Here is a 20,216-nt window from a genome sequence, read left to right on the forward strand (position 1 = left end):
AAGATCTGTACTCCTATGATAACACTGTGAATGGAGCCTGATCACCTTATATAAAGCCCTCCTGCAGATCAAATCTTTTAATTCATTTCCCACTTATTTTTATTTAATTTTTAATACCTAAAATATTTCATTTTTTTATTTGTTACCTTAGGTTAGGTGGGACTGGGACCAGAGCCAGAATAAAAAGGCCGTCGTTTCGTTCACCACCGGAGGGCTGGAGTCCATGTACTCTGCAACTGGGGTCAATGGGGATATGAATGTCTTACTCTGGCCCGTCCAGGTCTGTTTTTTTCTTGCATATGCGCCCTGTGTTTGAGTCCGTATTGTGAGGGAAGGTATTTGAGAGGAACTCATTGCTTGGAGGAGGATCTTGATTAAGTTGGTGGAGGCAGTGGAGTATCAAAAACCTGGCAGAGATATATTACATATATAAAGCTTTGTGACCCGCAAGGGTCGAATGTGGAAAGTGAGGGGGCACTTTGGCTATTATTGAGGGGAGTCACATCAAGAGTATCATGAAGAGAACAATTGCAGCATGGAGTGAAGTCATAACCACCGTGTATTGAACACTTTTATTATTTTGCACAGTGTGGCATCACAAATAATTTTGAATTGAGTTTGAATTATTTTCCTATATAATTGGATATTTATCACTTTGCACAGTTCAAGTGTCATTTGTTGATTATCACTATTTACCACCAGGGGGCTTATAATTTATGTGTGGGGATTTTGCACTTGATATTTTGCAGATTGATGATTATTTAATTTATTATAATTTTTGGAAGGAGATAATTTTCACTTTTTATAAGTTGAGCGCTTCATCATAAATATTATTTGTTTGCACATATCTTGAGGTATAAAGAATAGGTGATAGCAGCTAACTTTTGGTCACTAGGTTCTGTGGAGCGCAGGGGGATTCTTTGTATATAGATTGACAGATGGCTGATGTAGCCAGCATTTCGGGGGACTCTGGCCACCTTCCACAGAGCAATAGCTCTATTGGGTAAAACCCCCACTCCTCAGTAGTAAATTAGAACAGGAGTGATTGGGGGAGGAGTAACGTGACTCCAGTTGATAACATCACCTCTATACATAATTTACAAAGCCTCAATGACCTATTGGTAATATTCTAAATATGTGTACAAATAAGTGTGTATATACTGGGTGATTGAAAAGTAACTCATTTTAAAAATCTTATAATTTATTTTTTAATCATTATTTTTACAAAAAATTAATATGAGAAGAACGCACATAACATGGAGTTTTATTTAAAATTTGATAAGTGCACCAGCATTCGCCTGTAGCTTCTGAAGCCACTCGGGAATCGCATCAACTGATCTTCGCAGGAACTCTTGTGGGATGGCAGAAATAACTTCTCGTAGTCACCCTTCAAGTTCTTCTAAACTCTTTGGTTTAATAGAGTAAACTTGTTCCTTCAACCAACCCCAAAGAAAAAAGTCGCAGGGTGTTAAATCAGGGCTTCTGGCCAGCCACTCATGCGGACCACGTCGACCCAACCATCTCCCAGGAAAATGTTCATTCAGCCATTCACGAACAATAATAGAAAAATGTGGAGGAGCACCATCTTGCATAAAAATCAAGTCTTCAATATTCTCCCAGGTGTTGACAACTGGCCATATTTCATCTTGCAGCATAGTGAGATACCTTTCATGGTATTGCAGATTTAATTGTCACAGATTAAGGAACATACATTAAAGAATTGAGAAAAAAGTAACTTCATCTAAAAAATTTATAAATAGTTTAAAATAGGGAGTTACTTTTCAATCACCCTGTATATATATATATATATATATATATACATATATATATGACAGAAACAGCATGAGAGCATAGCAGGACTTTTACTCCACCAGTACAAAAAAAAATATACAGTATATATATATATATATATATATATATATATATATATATATATATATATATACTTAGCACAAAAATAGGCACACAGTCACGCATTCATGTGTGCGACGGTGCATTGGCACACGCAAAGAGTGATAGTTGCTGGCGCCCAGGGGCCTTTGTAAGGACTGCATGCCCCTCACAATAACTGCTGGATTATCAATAGCCTCCTGTTTCTGTGTGAGTCACCCTGCTGATTATCCGTTACCAACCTGCCTTGACCCTGACCTGCTTTGGCTTCTCTCCTGGTTCTTAGCCCGGTTTGTTCCTCGGATCTGCTCCTGCCTATTCCTGATTGATGACCTGTGCACGACTCTGGCCTGCTCCTGACTACGCTCCTGTCTCCACTTCTGATTGATGCTCTGTGTTTTGACCCCCGGCTAAGGTTCTGACTTCGCTTCCTGCTCCGCCAGTCTGTCTAGATCCGCCAGTCTTCTGGAGAGCCCGCTCCTGTATCCTCTCCACCCATGGGTGTTGTCTCATTGGGTATCCCCAGGCAACTACATAATTGGCAACCCCTGCTTCTTTGGGCGCTGCGCTGCACCTTCTGTTACCACTATCAGGGGTGCTTTGCACTTAGCTGTAAGGGGAGCCCTCTAATCACCTCAGCTTTCGGTCAGGTACGTGAGACACTTGCACTCCATGCAGTAGCCGGGGTGCATTTCAAGACGCAGAAACATGCAGCCCTTACAACACGAGGCCTATACTTTCAATACAGATAGGGATCTGACACAACAGCAATGCTTGTAAAATCTACTTGTGTCCCAGTGATCAGAGGAACCTTTATAATTATGGTGAGTGGGCTACCTAAGAGTATCATATTGCCTGGCACGCTATAGGGCATAATATGTATTGTTCGTTTACATATGGGGTGGGATAAAAGTCCTGCTATGTTCTCATGCTGTTTATGTCATTTATGTTGTCCATGTATGTATATACACTTATTTGCACACATTTTTATAATATTACCAATAGGTCATTGAGGCTTTGTGATTTATGTATAGAGGCGATTTTCTCGACTGGAGCCACGTTACTTCTCCCCCAATCCCTCCTGTTATGATTTACTAATGAGGGGTTGGGTTTTACCCAATAGTATATAGCTGGGTGGAGGAGTCTGTGACACGAACTATTGCTCTGAAGAAGGGGGCCAGAGTCCCCCGCAATGACTCAGCTGGCTATGGTATCCATCTGTCAGTCCGATTGGACAGGAGACGAATGCACTTTGTGCCCATGTACTTTAATGCCTTTAGCCTACTGGGCTTGTGAGTATGCACTAGGCCCTTTCTGTTCTTGTTGTTGTAAACTTGATAGCATTGATTGAGAAAGTGCCATAAAATCATGTTTTAAAATCATGTCACAAATCTTGATATCCTGATTTTTATTTTTAAAAATGTAGCCTAGGAGAAGGAATCATTTCAGAGACTCAAAAAATCATGATAATGGGAGGTACTATCCTGTCAATTACAATCTGTGGGTGAAAGAACAGTGGAGAGAATAATGTCTTTGAAAAGGTTTGCCTGGAAGAAGCTGAATAAATGCCAATTATTGGAATAGTCTACAAGGACGGTACCTGGATTACGCCAAGGTTTAATGCCCCCCCAAAAACAAATGCTAGCTACAGAGCAATATGATCACAGGTAAGACTTCTTGATCACAGGAGATGATTGTGACAAATATTGTCTTAACTTCAACTCTAATACTAAGATGTGAATCTCCATGCTGTCAACAGCTACATGAGTCACATTACATTAATGGGATGTATGCTATTTTTTACTTACTACTCAGTGTCTGAACACTTTTACATTGAGAGAGGCTGATAACAAATATTATATAGAAACACGTATTATATAGAAATCAGTTTAGAGCAGCTGAATTGCATTAAGATGATGCAGACATGTGCTCACATTTGTGTGAATCAACATTAACTTGATTATTTGTCTATTGATGATCTCAGCTGCCTAACTTTCTTGATGGAAAGGAATTATCATTTTGAAATCCTAGGAAGTGTATCTGTTACTTTTTATAAGATGCTTCAAGTAACAAAAATGAATTTATTCAGCCCATCTGTTATAAAATGTGGCACTTGGAGCTTCCTCAAGAAGCAGTTTATTATTTTTTTTTTATTCTTTCATATCACCCAGGGGTCATACCAATCCATAATCATCAAATTAGATCTGTGGAGAAAGTGCACATATCTGCTCAGACAGATCCAGAACAATTTGCACAGATAAATGATTGCAGGCTGCATGGTTTATTCCACACAGACTAGCTTTTTATAAAGTGGGCAGATTGCATTGTGAAGGAAATAATCTTTGAAGTTTGTAACAAAGGCACGCTGGTTGCATTGTAGTCGCTAAGTTGTTAAGAATCCAACTGCAACATGGCTAGAATGCCTCTGTTATGAACTTTGATAATTAAATAGTTCACAGTGCCTGCAGCTACAGAGGACAGTGAGAGCTTCTTTTAACCACTTGACAACCACGCTATAGCCGCATGACAGCTAAAGCGCGGTTGTCCAGTTCTGGGAAGGCATCATATGGCGTCCTCCCAGAACGCTCACTCCTGCGCGCCCCCAGTGGTACACACCCAGCAATCTTCTTGATTGCTGTATCCTACAGATACAGCTGATCATGTGATGTGGTAAAAGGCCAATCACAGCAGCCTTTTACTACATGATCAGCTGTGTCCAATGACACAGCAGATCACCAGGTAAATACAGTTGCCGGTTATTGGCTGCACTTTCCTCATTCTGTCACAGATAACTGATAACCGGCAATTGTCAGAGACAGATCGACAGATCAACTGCTGATCAGTGCCCAGCAGTGCCGCCCACCAGTGCCAACCACCAGTGCCCAGCAGTGCCACCCACCAGTGCCCAGCAGTGCCACCCATCAGTGCCCATCAGTGCCATCCACCTGTGCCCAGCAGTGCCACCCACCAGTTCCCATCAGTGCCCCTCATCAGTGCTGCACATCAGTGTCCAGCAGTGCCGCCCATCAGTGCCCAGAAGTGCCACCAGTTAGTGCCTCCTATCAGTGCCAATAAGTGCCACCTGTCTGTGCCCATCAGTGCTGCCTATCATGCTGCATAGCAGTGCAGAATCATCAGTGCCGCCTATCAGTGCCCATCAGTGCTGCCTATCCGTGCCACCTATCAGTGCCCATCAGTGCTGCCTATCCGTGCCACCTCATCAGTGCCCATCAGTGCTGCCTATCAGTACCCATCAGTGCTGCCTATCAGTGCAGCCTCATTAACGCACATCAGTGAAGGAGAAAAATTACCTGTTTGCAAAATGTTATAATAGCAACAAAAAAAACCCTTTTTTTAATCAAATTTTTTGGTATTCTTTGGTTTATAGTGAAAAAAATAAAACACCCAGTGGTGATTAAATACCACCAAAAGGAAGCTCTATCTGTGTGGAAAAAAGGATAAAAATTTCATATGGGTACAATATTGCATGACCGCGCAATTGTCATTTAAAGTGTGACAGCACTGAAAGCTGAAAATTGGCCTTGGCAGGAAGGGGGTATAAGTGGCCAGTAGGCAAATGGTTAATTAAGGGCCTGCTTTGAAAGGGAGCCTTGACTGATGAAGGATGGCAGGGCAAAGGGTGGTCTATCTGCCTTAAAGTAAGCAGGGATTACAATTTGTTATTTATCATTTTTGATAGAAGTAATGGGAAATGATCCCCCTGCTTAAAGTGGCTATAAACCTCAGACATGACATATGAACAAAGCATATCCCTCTATGGTGTGTACTTGTCTCAATTAGGAACACTAAGGGGTTTATTTACTAAAACTGGAGACAGCAAAATCTGCTGCAACTGTGAATGATAACCAATCAGCTTCTAACTTCAGCTCGCTTTGTCAAAAAACTCGAAGCTGGTTTCTGTGCAATGGTGCACCAGATTTTGCACTCTCCAGTTTTAGTAAATCAACCCATAAGTGTCATTTCTGTCTGCTTCCTCATTACTCTGTTATCTGCATGAATCACCTCTGACAGGTTTCCTTACTCCAAAAGAAAAAAGGAGACATGGGAGGGATCAACAGCACACATCCTGTTATTGCCAGCATCAGCTCTGTCCCTGTGTGCTGTGTGAGGGGGTGTTTCCCTTCTCTTCCAATCAGCTCTCAGTGTGTAATTTCAGCTCCCCACCTCCTGTTTTCTGGAAGTTCAGATTAGCTTTAGAAATTCTAGACTTTGAATGGATGTAGAGAAGAGAAGACTGAAGAAAAATAGGTGCCTTTTATATGGAAGGATTTGTTTAATCTCTGTGTATCACATGATGCCAGTCACCTGGCTAGATATATGTAAGGGTTTACAACCACTTTAAATCAGAAAGAGGGTAGACTTTGCATCTTCATCTTTCTACAAATCTCCTATCAATGTGAATGTTACTGCTATACACCCTCTGGGGCCTTTAGTTAATGGGATTACCTGTCCAAGACTGATGATTAGAAGAGGCAATTAGACAAGCTTTGATGATTTAGTGCTAACATCATCTGTGACAAGCACAAGGATTGGTAAAACTGTTAAGGTTATTTGATGTTATGATGAAAACATGGGTGACAAAATCCATCATAGCTGTGGCTATGTCTTATTCAGCATAATCGGCTTCTGACTCATTCTTGGGTGTGAGGTCCTTTTATTCTTTAACAGTGTTTTAAGTGATTTTTTTGTCTATGCTATTCTGCAGCCAAGCTCATTTACTGAGTGTTAAGAAATAGGATTACTTAAATGTCCATAGCCTGGCCTTAGGCTCACTTTAAACTGTATCTTGGATTAGATACATTTTCCCATATTAAAGTGAAACTGAACAAAATACTTGCCACAAACTTACTGTACCTCCAAATCTGCCCTCCTCCTGATTGCTCTGTGATCCCCCTCACTGTACTGCGCCACTACCATCTTCTCTGGTACATCTTCCTTCCCAGCATCTTAGCTCTTTATGTGTATATATGTGTACATCCGCGCTATGTGGATAAAAAGGTGTCCAATGTGCTACTTACATTTTTGTGACTGCTGCTGTTCAGCAATAACCCTAATCGGTTAATTGGATTACATATACTAATTCATGCACAATGCTGTCTAGATAATATCTCATTAAAGTGAATTTTATTCACAAACACCCAGAAAAATGAATGCAACAGTTCTTCTGGTGACGTCACTTCTGGCCCGTGGAGTGCATGCAGTGGCGGCGCTACCAAGTCTATTTGTGGGTTCTATTTTAAATAATGTGAGTGAATTGGTAATTTACATTTTTTAATAAAAAGTGATTCTACACTGTGGTAGTGCCTCCTTTTGTCCCTTTATTGTATCCCTGAGAGATTCAAGCCACCAATAGAACTGCTTCCACTACTGAGACCGCAGGAGAGAGAGAGTGACAGCAGGAGGGTAGGAGAGGCTGCCAACCACTGCCAATACTCAGGAGGGTGAAATCCACAAGTGTATTTTGACTTTTATGCTGAAAGGCACGAGGTCAATGTTTTGACTTTTCCGTGCTTAATGCAAATCCTGTGCTCTCCCCACACAGTATAAGATTGTACTGGAACAATGTTATTGCAAGAGCACTATATATTGGATGGATGGAACTTTCTATATATTTATTTAGGACTGTTGGAATAATTATTATGGTTGTTTATGATTTAAAGTCACTTTAATAAGATATTATCTAGACAGTGCTGTGTATGAATTAGTATATCTTCTCTCTTTGGATAGCCCCAGTTTAATTACTTTTGAGCTCTTGGTTTGGTCTGCATGCATCACAGACAGTGTACACAAACAAACAAAATTGCTAGCAGATAGTTAAGCATTTTTAGCATAAGAGCTATATAAAGTCTGTTGTGCCAAGTGCATCTATACTTAGTCATTTAATGGGTTACTTCCCACACTATCCCTAACAATGCCTTCTTCTGCTCTCCAGAAGAATGAAGCCACTTTTGGTTAGGCATCATTCAAGAATGGCATCTGCTGGACTGGCCTCCAGGACTTCTCCGGAACCTCTACCATCCGGAGGAACTGCCTACTCCAATCTGTCTGACTATCTCCTACTCTGTCCACTTTTAGATCCCTGAAAACCCTTCTCTTATACAGTGGGGAAATTAATGATTTAATCCCCTGCAGATTTTGTACGTTTTCCCACTCACAAAGAAATGAAATGTCTAGAAGTTTTATCACAGGTGTATTTTAAATGATAGAGACAGCACATAAACCACAAATCCAGAAAAAACACGATACAAATATTATAAATTGAGTTGCAGTTCAGTGAGTAAAATAAGTATTTGATCCCCTACCAACCAACAATAATTCTGGCTCCCACAGACTGTCTATATGCTCATGTGGTACACAGATTAGTCCTGTCAATTTAGGAAAGTGTTCCTAATGACAACTCGTTATGTGTATTAAGGACACCTGTCCACAGAATCAAATTTTTCCTCACCAGCATGGGCAAGGCCAAAGAGTTCCTAAAGGACATCAGGGACAAGATTGTAGACCTGCACAAAGCTAGAATGGGCTACAAGACCATCAGCAAGAAGCTTGGTGAAAAGAAGACAACTGTTGGAGCTATTACTCACAAATGGAAGAAATACAAACTAACCATCAATAGCCCTTGGTCTGGAACTCCATGCAAGATTTTGCCTCATGGGGTAAGTATGTTCATGAGAAAAGTGAGAGATCAGCCCAGGACTAAATGGGAGGAGCTTGTGAATGATTGTAAGGCAGTTTGGACCACAGTCACCAAATAAACCATTGGTAACACAATACACTGCCATGGATTAAAATCCTGAAAAGACTGTTAGGTCCCCCTCCTCAAGAAGGCACATGTACAGGCTCATCTGAAGATTGCCAATGAACATCTAAATGATTCGAGGAGGATTGGGAGAAAGAGCTGTGGTCAGATGAGACCAAAATTGAGCTCTTTGGCATTAACTCAACTTGCCATATTTGGAGGAAGAAAAATGCTGACTATGACCCTAAGAACATCATCCCTACAGTCAAGCATGGAGGTGGAAACAGCATGCTTTGGGGCTGTTTCTCTGCTAAAGGTACAGGCTGACTTTGCCGCATTGAGGGGCCAATGGACAGGGCCGTGTCTTGTAAAATCTTGGATGAGAACCTTCTTACCCCAGCCAGAACACTGAGGATGGGTCATGGATGGGTCTTCCAGCATGACAATGACCCAAAACATACCACCAAGGCAACAAAGGAGTGGCTCAAGAAGAAGCACATTAAGGTCAGGGAGTGGCATAGCCAGTCTCCAAACCTTAATCCTACAGAAAATGTATGAAAGGAAGCTGAAACTTCGAGTTGCCAAGCAACAGCCAAGAAACCTTAAGGATTTAGAGAAGATCTGTAAAGAAGAGTGGACCAAAATCCTTCCTGAGATGTGTGAAAACCTGGTAACCAACTGTAAGAAACATCTTACCTCTGTGCTTGCCAACAAGGGTTTCTCCACCAAGTACTAAGTCATCTGAACTACAACTCAATTTATAACATGTGTATCATGTGTTTTTTGGATTTTGGTTAATATTCTTACTTTATCATTAAAGTACATGATACAAATTCTAGACCCCTCATTTCTTTGAGGGAAAGTTGGCCAAAAATGTATTAGCCAGATCCTTGAGAAGGTTCGTTAGAGATATTTAATATGCAAGTGTGAGCATTTGAAAAAAAAGTTAGCTTTGAGGAGCCTAAATATCAAATCTGGAATAGAGATATTTAATGCTTCCAATTTATGATAGAAAAGGTGTTCCAAAGTTAGGACCAGTAATGTCAGGATTTGCCCTAATCCTGAGTAGCAGGGGCTCCAAAGTCATGATCAAAATTAGTGACTATGAGTGCTGACCAGTGTGTTCTGGTGGGGGGGGGGGAGTCCCCCTGTCAGAACACAATAGCTCAGTGTGGGAGATCATCGCACTAACATTGCTTAGTTAGTATAGTGACCTTTCAGTATTTTTTCATTCAGCCCGCTGGGTTAATGAAAAAACTTCCCATGTGTATCTATCAATAGCCTGGTGACCTCTCAGTTTTTTTCATTCAACCCATTGGGTTGAACGAAAAAAAAAAACCTCTGTGTGTGTACCTATTAATACCCCACCATCCTTTTCCTCATCAGTAGACAGAAGTATCAAAGTATCAGAATAGGAAGAGTCCAAGCAAGTGTTCTCTTGTAAGGGATATATAAGGTCAGACCAGCCGTATAACTATGAATTTTACTCAGGAGGACAGTAGAATGTGGCTTGGTGTCTGAGCTCAGATCTTTGCATCAGAATGAAGGACATGGGATTGAGATGTCCAGCTCGAACAGCAGGGTGAAGGCCAAAGAAAACTTAAAGGACTACTTTTTAATGATAAAGCTTATAACTTTTCAGGAAAATTGGGCCATTTTAGCATATTGTCATTTCAGAACCATGTTAGGGTAATTAGACAAGTTCAGAAGAGGAATGGGTTATGACGTGCAAGAAGAAAGGGGGCAAGGCTAGGGAATTGTCTAGTCAATTGTTCTGGCAAGTTCAAATGCACTTTATAAGTGGATAAAAATAATTTATTGAAAAGAAAAATACTGCAAACAAGCATTTAAAATATCTTCAAAAACACACTGCGCTATAGAGTGAATTATATCCCACAAAAATCTATATATAAAAATAATAGTTAAACAAGTAAATCACTGCTGCCACCTTCAAAATATAAAGTTCAAAAGAAAAAATGCTCCACTTTCTTCTATAGAAGACCACTTAGTGCTTGTTCAATTGCTCTCCCTCCAGGGTGTCACCCACCAGAGCTATATGCCACCCACTCATCCTGCCAGTCATTTATTGTCCCTCTCCTCAGAGAAGCACTGGGACCCAATGAAGTGTTTTTGCTAACATCAGTTTTCTTTGCATAACTTTAAGTATGCCCCCCCAACACCTGATAGATGCTCCAGGTCTCTCAGGAACCAAGTCCTTTCAGATGATGAAGGGATTCCTTCATGCTCCAGAAGTTGGATATTTCTGTAAGTTCTGATTCCAAGGAGACGGACAATAAGCTGAAATCTGAAATGCACTATCTTGCTTATGTACAAATTTATGGTGCCTGCTTTCTGGAGCAGTGCTGAGCCTGAGACATTTTAACTGACTACCGATTTATTTGAAAGGAATTTTGCTTGATCTGACTGCTGACATTGCAGAGAAGACAGAATACTTGCTTAGGAAACCCTTTTCAATCATCTTCTTGTGAGGTTGCTTATTGTTCACAGACTAAAGGGTTGCCTATCTCATCATGTGTTGGGGATGGGGGCTGACCTACAAAGACTGGAGCTGTGAAAACTGGACCAAAGGTTGAGCTGTTGTCCAGAGAAATCCATACAATTTTTTGTTTCACTTAAAAGAAAAAAAAAGGTGGATTGCTCAATGCAGCTTTATAGACATGAAGTGAAAGGAAAAAAAAGGTATATAATAACCGCTATTATTATTATTGCTATTGATTGAGGATCATAATAATACATATATGTACTGTAACTACAGCTATGGCTACGGAAGAGGCTGGAAGGTACGGGGGTGTCCGATCAGCACCTTAGAAAATATATTCTTAGGGGGACACTTTCCATGTGGTATTTTAATGATACTTGTTACAAAATATGAAACTTGGCGTACATGGGGTAGACAATGAGATTGTAAACCATAATAGAGATCGCTAAAGGAAATGAATAATGTTTCACACATATTTTACTTAGTATGTTCAGGACTAAAAACACATTTTTTTTCTAAACATCATAAGAAATATAAAATGCTTCATATATATATTTATTCATATGAAGTTACCATATTTATCACTTGCAGCCAGCAGGTGGCAAATGTAAGCCATCTAAGTTTGTATAATTTACTGTTATTCCTGTTATACCCTGTGCTGTCGTTACAGTTAAATATATAGTTATAAACAAAGCTGAATGAATCTGTGAATGTACACAACTGTCTTCCTTAACAGAGATGGACCTGGCTGTATATTCAGTCTAGGCTAGCAAGTGAGAGCTAGTGGTTTGCCTTCCTTTTAGAAATCTCAGCGTGGTCAGCAAACACTGTATCATGGAAACATTCTGTGCCAAATCTTTGTGATGCAAAGTTTTTATGAAAATAATGAAAAAATATAAAAAATCAATTTATAGAACTGGAAATGTTACAATTTTTTTTACAAAAAATGTAAATAAAATGGCCATAAATATTATCTTTTACCTTAAGAATCCATGCACACTACATGACACAACATCTGGTAAAAAACAAGCTGAATAAAAAATGATCATAGTGACTTGTGTTGCACAAGGGAGTTTGCTTTTATAAGCGTTTTTCCCTGAAACATTCCGCTCTGCTCATTTCATAATGCAAACTTGAGAATGTTGAACGCTCCTAAATGCTCCTACAAAAAAAATAAATATAAAGCAAAATGCCTGTATAAGCATTGTCCAGTACTAGTGCCGCTCTACCTTTTTGGGAACTGGTGAGCACCAGCGGCCTTGTACATCCTGGTCTTTTACATACCAGCACTGCAGTATCACTTGGTGACGTGGCGAGTCCCATAAGTGCAATACAAGCTGGTATGGTGACTAGCACAAGTAGTTGCCTGCAGGCACCAAGAATTCGAACACAGGCCCGTAGAGCACACAATGGCCTTCCAGATGTGCTTGCAAATCCTGATTAGCAGCTCAGAAATACTGCAGCAACCGTACTTATCCCATTCACTGGCCAACCCAAAATTCAGCTGGAAACAGCAAGTTTGATTTTTTGGAGCTTTATTTCACAGAAGAGCTGTATGGATTGATTATGGACCAAAGCAATTTATACGCACAACAATTTAGCACCCCCACAAAATTCAGCCCCTTGTAAACTACCTTAACCAGAAATTTGCAGTTGTGTATACACCCCAGCAAAACATCTGCATTGATGAGTCCTTCATTAATTTTCCTGGCCTCCTTGCATTCAAACAGGTTTTTTCCCAGTATGTGTGCCAGATATGGGGTCAAAATATAAAAGACCTATGAGAGGGCAACAGGCTATAAATGTAATCTTCAGATAATGAGGGAAAAGCCCCCCCCCCCCTTGGATGCCCAGACTATATGGGGAGCAGTGGCAAGATAGTTTTGGACTTGGTGTCACTCTTTTTCCATATTGGGTACCACTTGTACATCCACACTTTTTATACAAGCGTGCCACTATTTAGACATTTGTACAATTTTGGAATTGGCTCATGTGGCATCATGCAACCTAATCGCTGAGGCTTCCCCCAATGGCTTGTAAATACCCAACTTAGAAAGGGGGAAAAAGCCTGTTTGAAAAAGTATGAATTGCTCTCAGTGAAGTGGAGGGACAAACAGGATGTTTTCATCCTGTCTTCCATTTACGTAGCTACGACTTTCCAAATTTCCACGGCAGCTGGTGTTTTTGAGAAGCCTCTCTGTGTTCACGACTATAACTTTAACATGGGAGGGATGGACTTCAACGACCAGATAATGAAGCCGTACTTAGTTTCCCATAAAGCCAGACGCTGGTACACAAAACTGTCTGTATATTTTTTTCAATTGGCTCTATACAATGCTTTTGTGCTTTACAAAGCAACTGGACAAAGTGGATCCTTCCTAAAATTTCAGGAAGAGAGCACCATGGCCCTTTTGTATGCAGTAGGGTTTTGGCTCAAGACCCCAACTCAGATGCAGTGAGGCATGAGAGGCATTTTCCTGATGCCATTCCTGGTACACCAACCCAAAAGTCACCCCCAAAAAAAAGATGTGTCTGTAGCAGAGACAGAATTAGGCATGACACCCACTTTTTTGTCCCTCTTGTCCTGGACAACCTGGTCTCTGCCTCAAGGACTGCTTCTGTTGCTACCACACTCTAGTAGAGCATTAGTATAGGGTACAGCACAGCAAAGTCTAGAGCACATATTTACAAAAATGTTAGGTAGTCATGAAACTGGCTACCACATTTTTTAAAAAAAAGTTAAAAGTTAAAACAAAAATTTCAAAAGTAAAAAATAAAATAAAAATAAAAAAATAAAACAAAAATAAAAAACCTAAAAATAGTTGTTGTTTTATTCAGTTACTGTTCTATTGTTACTGTTTTATTTTTAATCAATATTGTTTACTTTGCAGGAATGCCATTCAGCTGCAGCACCAATCTGTTTAACTGTTGACAGCAACAGGGTGTGCTCTCTTATACGTCAGTGTGTGCAGTACTGCTGGATGAGATTTCTCATCCGCAGTTAAAAAAAGAACATATATGCCCAAGCATGGTGGCCTAGGGTGGCCAGTGGGTGGACCACTTCTATGCTTTGGCATATATTTAAGACAATGGTTTTTTTTTGGCAGAGATTTGTTCATCCACATCGAGCGAACAAAAAAAAAAGAATATTTCATGTATGCCCAACATTAGAAGTGGGTGGAAGCAGTGCGGTATATTATAATGGTGGGCATACAACACACTTTTTCTGGATGCCCCCCCCCCCCTGCCCTCCACGGCTTTCTTGGGTTCTTCCGCCCCATAAGGAAACCTGAGAATGAAGCTGGCATTTCCCACAGCTGACCATAGAGCTGATTGGAGACCAGTATGGCTCCAATCATCTCCATAGTCTAAGAAACCGGAAGCTACGAGCATTTCATCACTTCGGTTTTGCTGATTATAAACAGCGCCATTTTTAAATTGGGAAAGCATCTGATCACACCAGTCTTGGTAAGATCAAATGATTTAAGGGCAGAGAAGATATATAGAGTCTAAGAGACCCCAGATTTCTCAGAAAAGAGTACCTGTCACTGCCTGTTGCTGTCACAGTGGGTATTTACATTCCCTGTGATAACAATAAAAGTGATAAAAAAAAATGAAAGGGACAGTGTAAAAAAAAAAAAAAAAAAAAAAATTAAAGCACCATTGTCCCACCAGCACTTGCACACAGCAGCGTACTTTAGCTTCGTTCCTGTGTTGGTATATAAACAGCAACCATGCATGTGAAGTATCACTGCAAACATCAGATCGAGGGCAGGAATTCTATCACTAGAACTCCTGTGTAAATCTAAAGTGGTAGCCTGTAAATGCTTTTAAATCGTCGCCTATGAATATTAAAAATGTAGGTAGTTTGTCGCCATTGCATGGGGCATGTCATGTTTGGTATCTATTTACTCGGCATAACATCATCTTTTATATTTTACCAAACCATTGGTCAATATATTGTGTTTTTGTGCATTAAAGTAAATAAAGTGCATTTTTTAAAAAAACTTTGCATTTGAAAAATTGCACAAGTATTGTGTGACATAAAAAATTGCAACACCCATAATTTTATTCTCTAGGGCATCTGCTTAAAAAATATATAATGTTTGGAGTTCAAAGTAATTTTCAAGCAAAAAATACAGATTTTTTTTATGTGAACAAAAAGTGTCAGAAAAGGCTTGGTCTTCAAGTGGTTAGAAAAGTGAGTGATAAGTGGCATAAGCTTCTAATGCTGGGCATAAAAAGCCAAGATAACCCCCCCCCACCCCATGATCCATTTTTGGAAAGTAGACACCCCAAACTACTTGCTGAGAGGCATGTTGAGTCAATAGAAGAATTTTTGGAAAATGACTAAATTTTTTTTTTTTACACAAAGTAGTCACTTAAATGATATATTGCTTACACATGCCATGAATATATGAGGAATTACTCCCAAACATACATTTTGATACTTCTCCCTAGTATGGGGATACCACATGTGAGAGGCTTTTTGGCAGTCTAGCCGCGTACAAGACCTCCAATAAGCACCTTCAGGCTTTTAAAGGGCTTTATTTCCTCACTTCCTGACTACCTGTCACAGTTTTGGAGGCCTTCAAATGCCAGAATAGTATACCCCTCCCCCCCAAATGACCCCTTTTTGGACACCCCAAGAAATTTTAGAGGGATAAGACGCATGGTAAGTATTTTGCAGGCATTTTTTTTTGGGGGGGGGGGGGGGTGGATTGTGCTATCCTTGATTTCAGAGCCTCTGAAACTGTGATAGGTAGTGAGGAAGTGAAATGAGGACTTTACGCACCATCAGGCTTTCAAAGTTGTCATTGGATTTTAGGCTCTTGTATGCGGCCAGGCTCCCAAACAGGCTCATATAGTACATGTGGTATCCCCACATGCAGAATGTATTTTGGGGTGTAATTCCAAATATACCCATGGCATGTGTGAGCAATATACCATTTAAATGATGACTTGTGGGAAAAAATAAATCTTCCATGGAAACAAAATGACTCTCAGCAAATAGCCTAGGGTGTCTACTTTCCGAAAAGGGGTAATTTGCGGCTGTTTGTACTGCCATGGCATTTTAGCACCCCAAGGAATGTGATAGGCAGTCAGAAAGTAAAAGCTGCTTAAATTCCAGTATCTATACATAGTTTGCAGACGCTATAACTTTCACACAAACCAATTAATATACACCTATTGGGATTTTTTTTAACAAAGACATGTAGCAAAATACATTTTGGCCTAAATTTATGACAACATTTGAGTTTATTGGGTATTTTTTATAACAGGAATTAGAAAATATTGGGTTTTTTTTTTTTCAAAATGTTTCCTCTGTTTTTGTTTATAGTGCAAACAATAAAAAACCCAGAGGTGATAAAATACCACCAAAAGAAAGCTCAATTTGTGTGAACAAATTATAATTTATATACAGCATTGCATGAGCACGCAATTGTCAGGTAAACTAGCACAGCACTCTATAGCAAAAAATGACCTGGTCAGGAAGGGAGGTAAATCTTCTGGAGGTCAAGTGGTTAAGAAAGAATTTAGTGTGCTGGTACAAAATCAAATTACAATATGAAATGCAGTACAAATGAAATACAACATACCAGTAATTATAGTTCATCACACTCAAGTAATCAGTGTAATCTGACTGGTGTCCATATTGAACTTTTCACTTAAATTTGGTTGACCACTAAAGGAGATTCTTCATTGAGGGAAGAGGATGGCTTTGCTCCCACAGACAGTACCTCATAGATCTTCATTCTGCACTCCTAATAACAAAAACCTCAGTCACCTTGAAAATTGCGATAGAGCAAATGGAAAAATGCTCTCTACTTTTAGGTGCATTCTGGCTACATTTGAGATCAATTTGAGTTTCTCCACTGGTGCACTTGATCTCCTTTTGACCTACATTTGACTTCCTTCTTAGGTGCTTCAATCTGCTTTTTGAACTAACATTGACTAGTATAAATTGTAAAACAGATCTCAGCAAACATACAGTAAATGTCCACAATCACACTGTCCAAACCAAGAAAACCAGTTGCAACACCAGCAAATTTTAGACCAATATCTTTACTCAATAAATACATTAAACTATACACTAAAATGCTGAGAAGCAGAATTTTCCACAAATTCTTCACTTTCACCAGGAATAATATGTTTACAGATAAATTGAGAATTTGTGGGAGCTTAGTTGAGCTCCTTCTCTGCCCTTAGAGTTGGATGCAAAGAAGCTTCTGACAGAGCCTGCTAAATATAATTGTCTCTCACAAACTTAAAATGAAAGGTTTTCTTAAATCTTTTCTAATGGCCTTGTGTCCAAATCCATTTGCATTAGAATATACACCAGATATAATGCTAGATATTATTTCTATTTCTAATTGAACAAGACAGGGGTGTCCACTCTCTCCCTTGATGTGCTTTGTAAAAGAAACCCTGACGGAAACAATTAGGAAAAATTCATATATACACATAAACACTGTAAATGGAACTTAAAGGCAAAACTTTTTTTTTTTTAGGTTTAGATGCCATAATGAGAGGTTAGAACCCCAAACAGGTTTTCACTGTTGTCTATGTCCACATTAAGGAGATTCATTTTCTCTAAGTGCCTTGATCACCAACATCAACAGAAATGAAAATGAGGTTACAATTTTAGTTGACATCAGATTAGGGATTGATGGGATCTCATGTACCCATAATAATAGTCTAAGCTGGGACTGAGGAGATCTGTGTCTTCATAATGAGTTGGTCCAAAAAACCCGACCAAGGTTTTAACCCTACCCTAATCTATAAAACAATTAGGTAAAAACCTATTGACTTTAAGTATACTTTAACATTAAATTATACATTATTATCCTTTTTATTACCTTTTCCAAAAATTCTTCTTTTGCTATCTTGAGTAAATTTCTTATCACAAAGTCTGTTGGTTGAAATCTCAAATTGTAAATGCTCCAGGGCAGCAAAGGTCCACAAAATAGACCTGGATCATATTTAGATGTCTACACTGAAACAGAAATAACCTTAGGCACCAGTTAGAGAGTTTAAAGACTAAGTTTAGGCAGTTTTGGTTTACAAATCAGCACAAGGGACGTTACTTACATTTAATGTGAAGTGTCCCTTTGTGCTGACTCTCACAGTGGAATTTGCAGTCTAAAGTTGGAGGTTTTGGGCACTCTTTTTGTTTATTATTAGTGTGAGAGTAAGCAGCAGCACAGGGAGCAAATCAGTTCATGTGCTGATAGGAGGATAAAGTGCAACTGGGGCTCAAGGGAAATGGGCTGAATGATGGTGACCATTAAACCGAGGACATCTAGCAGCAAAAAAAAGTAATGAAGGGGAAATCGTTCCAATAAGGGTAAATATTGCAGCAAAAGCTGTTTTTGTTATTTTATCTTTTTATGGGCTATTCACTTTTATCTTGTTGTTTTTTTTTGGCTAGAGTTCTGCTTTAAAAGGAAAACTGAAGCCTTTCTTGACTAAGTGACATCATCATCAAATTTGAATAAGGTTGTTGGCCTACAGTTGACAGCATTTTCTTTTTATTGACGCTAAGCATATACATACACCTGAATCTGAAAAAAATCCATGAAGACTTTTATCTTCAGATATAGTATTTTTTTCCCTATAGTATTTTTACAGGAAGAATGCAAGTAATTAAGTATAAATGTGCTACATTTGAAATCGCGCCTATTACTGCACATGTGTTAATTTCAAAGTCAAAGGCCTATCATCCTTTACAGCACAATTACACACCAGTCACATTACACAACTGTAAATTAAAATCACTTCTTTAATGAGTGACTTTGACATTGAACTCTGGGATGATTTAAAATCTCTTAAGAAAGATTTTCTCAGACCTTTTGTGAGTGAATCTTTTGTTCAGTTCTGTGTTTAAAGCATAGTTGCAGGGCTCTGATATGAATAGCCTAGATTGGTTTCCTAGCAACCACCCTCTCGCTCTCTCTTGCTCGCTCTCTCCCGCTCTCTCTTCCATATCTATATTTTCACTATAAATACTATATGGAGGTACAAAGAAAATACTCCATTCTCTTTTTGATATTGACGGGGAATCATTAGTAGCCTTTGAAATGTAGCACTTGTTTTGTGCAACGTGATTCTCTTGAATACTATGTCAGTACAAATGGGAAAGTAAGAAAATTGCACGTGAATTGATTTTTATTCAGAAGAAGCTGAGTCAAAGAGGCTGTTCTACTTACAATGGTGATGATGCAAAACTGCCTTTTTTGGGCACTAATTTGTGAGGACAACCAGAGCTGTGCAGATTAGGTTGCTCCCAGTAGGGGTGGCAAAGAGTCATTGCCTGTAGAAGACATTAGGCAGAGGTTGTCTCCTTTCATTGCTTTCAGAACTCTCGGGATACACTAATTGCAGTAGGCTTCAAGAGAAGTCAAGTTATTCTTTGTTTCTCCTCTTCCCACTTTCGACACTGGAGCAAGGATCAGTGGGAGAAGGTTTTTTTTTCTATAGCCCAAAGTGTCATATCTTGGAAGAAGAGGCATTGTGAGCAACTGCTTTTTGTACTGGCAGGCGGATTATAGAGGATCCACCTTTTGTTATTAAATCGAGTGTCAACAGTACACCTAGAATAGCTCTAAAGAAGCTATTATTTAGTCTGTTGCCTTGATGAAGCCCTCTAAATGTTACATGTTTCTGCTGTGATTAAATTGAAGCTCCTCTAGAGCTATTTTAGGTTTGCTGGTGTCATGTTATTCGTTTATTGGTGGAAAAGCATTAGTAGTAAATTGTCACTGCCGCATCCACTAATAAAATAAGGTCAAAAAACACATATGGAGTGTTTTATCCTTTTTGTTAGTCTCTGAAAATATTTTCCTTCCTGTTCTGCTTTCTGCCTCAATAGTAACACTTTGCCAGGCTGAATAAAAACGCCATAAAGTAGTAAAAAAAAGAAAAATATTAGAACCCAGAAGCAGGAAAAGGTCAAGGCTTGAAATGTGTATGTGAATTGTCTACTGCATCCTTTCTCAATTTGTTTTTACCCTTGAAATAAATTTCAGATTTCAAAGGACCTCTGCTAAGACTAGACTTTCATTG

This window comes from Staurois parvus, unplaced genomic scaffold (genome assembly GCF_062004578.1).
Source record: "Staurois parvus isolate SC_StPar_1 unplaced genomic scaffold, SC_StPar_1.0 ptg000209l, whole genome shotgun sequence".
Lineage (NCBI taxonomy): Eukaryota > Metazoa > Chordata > Amphibia > Anura > Ranidae > Staurois > Staurois parvus.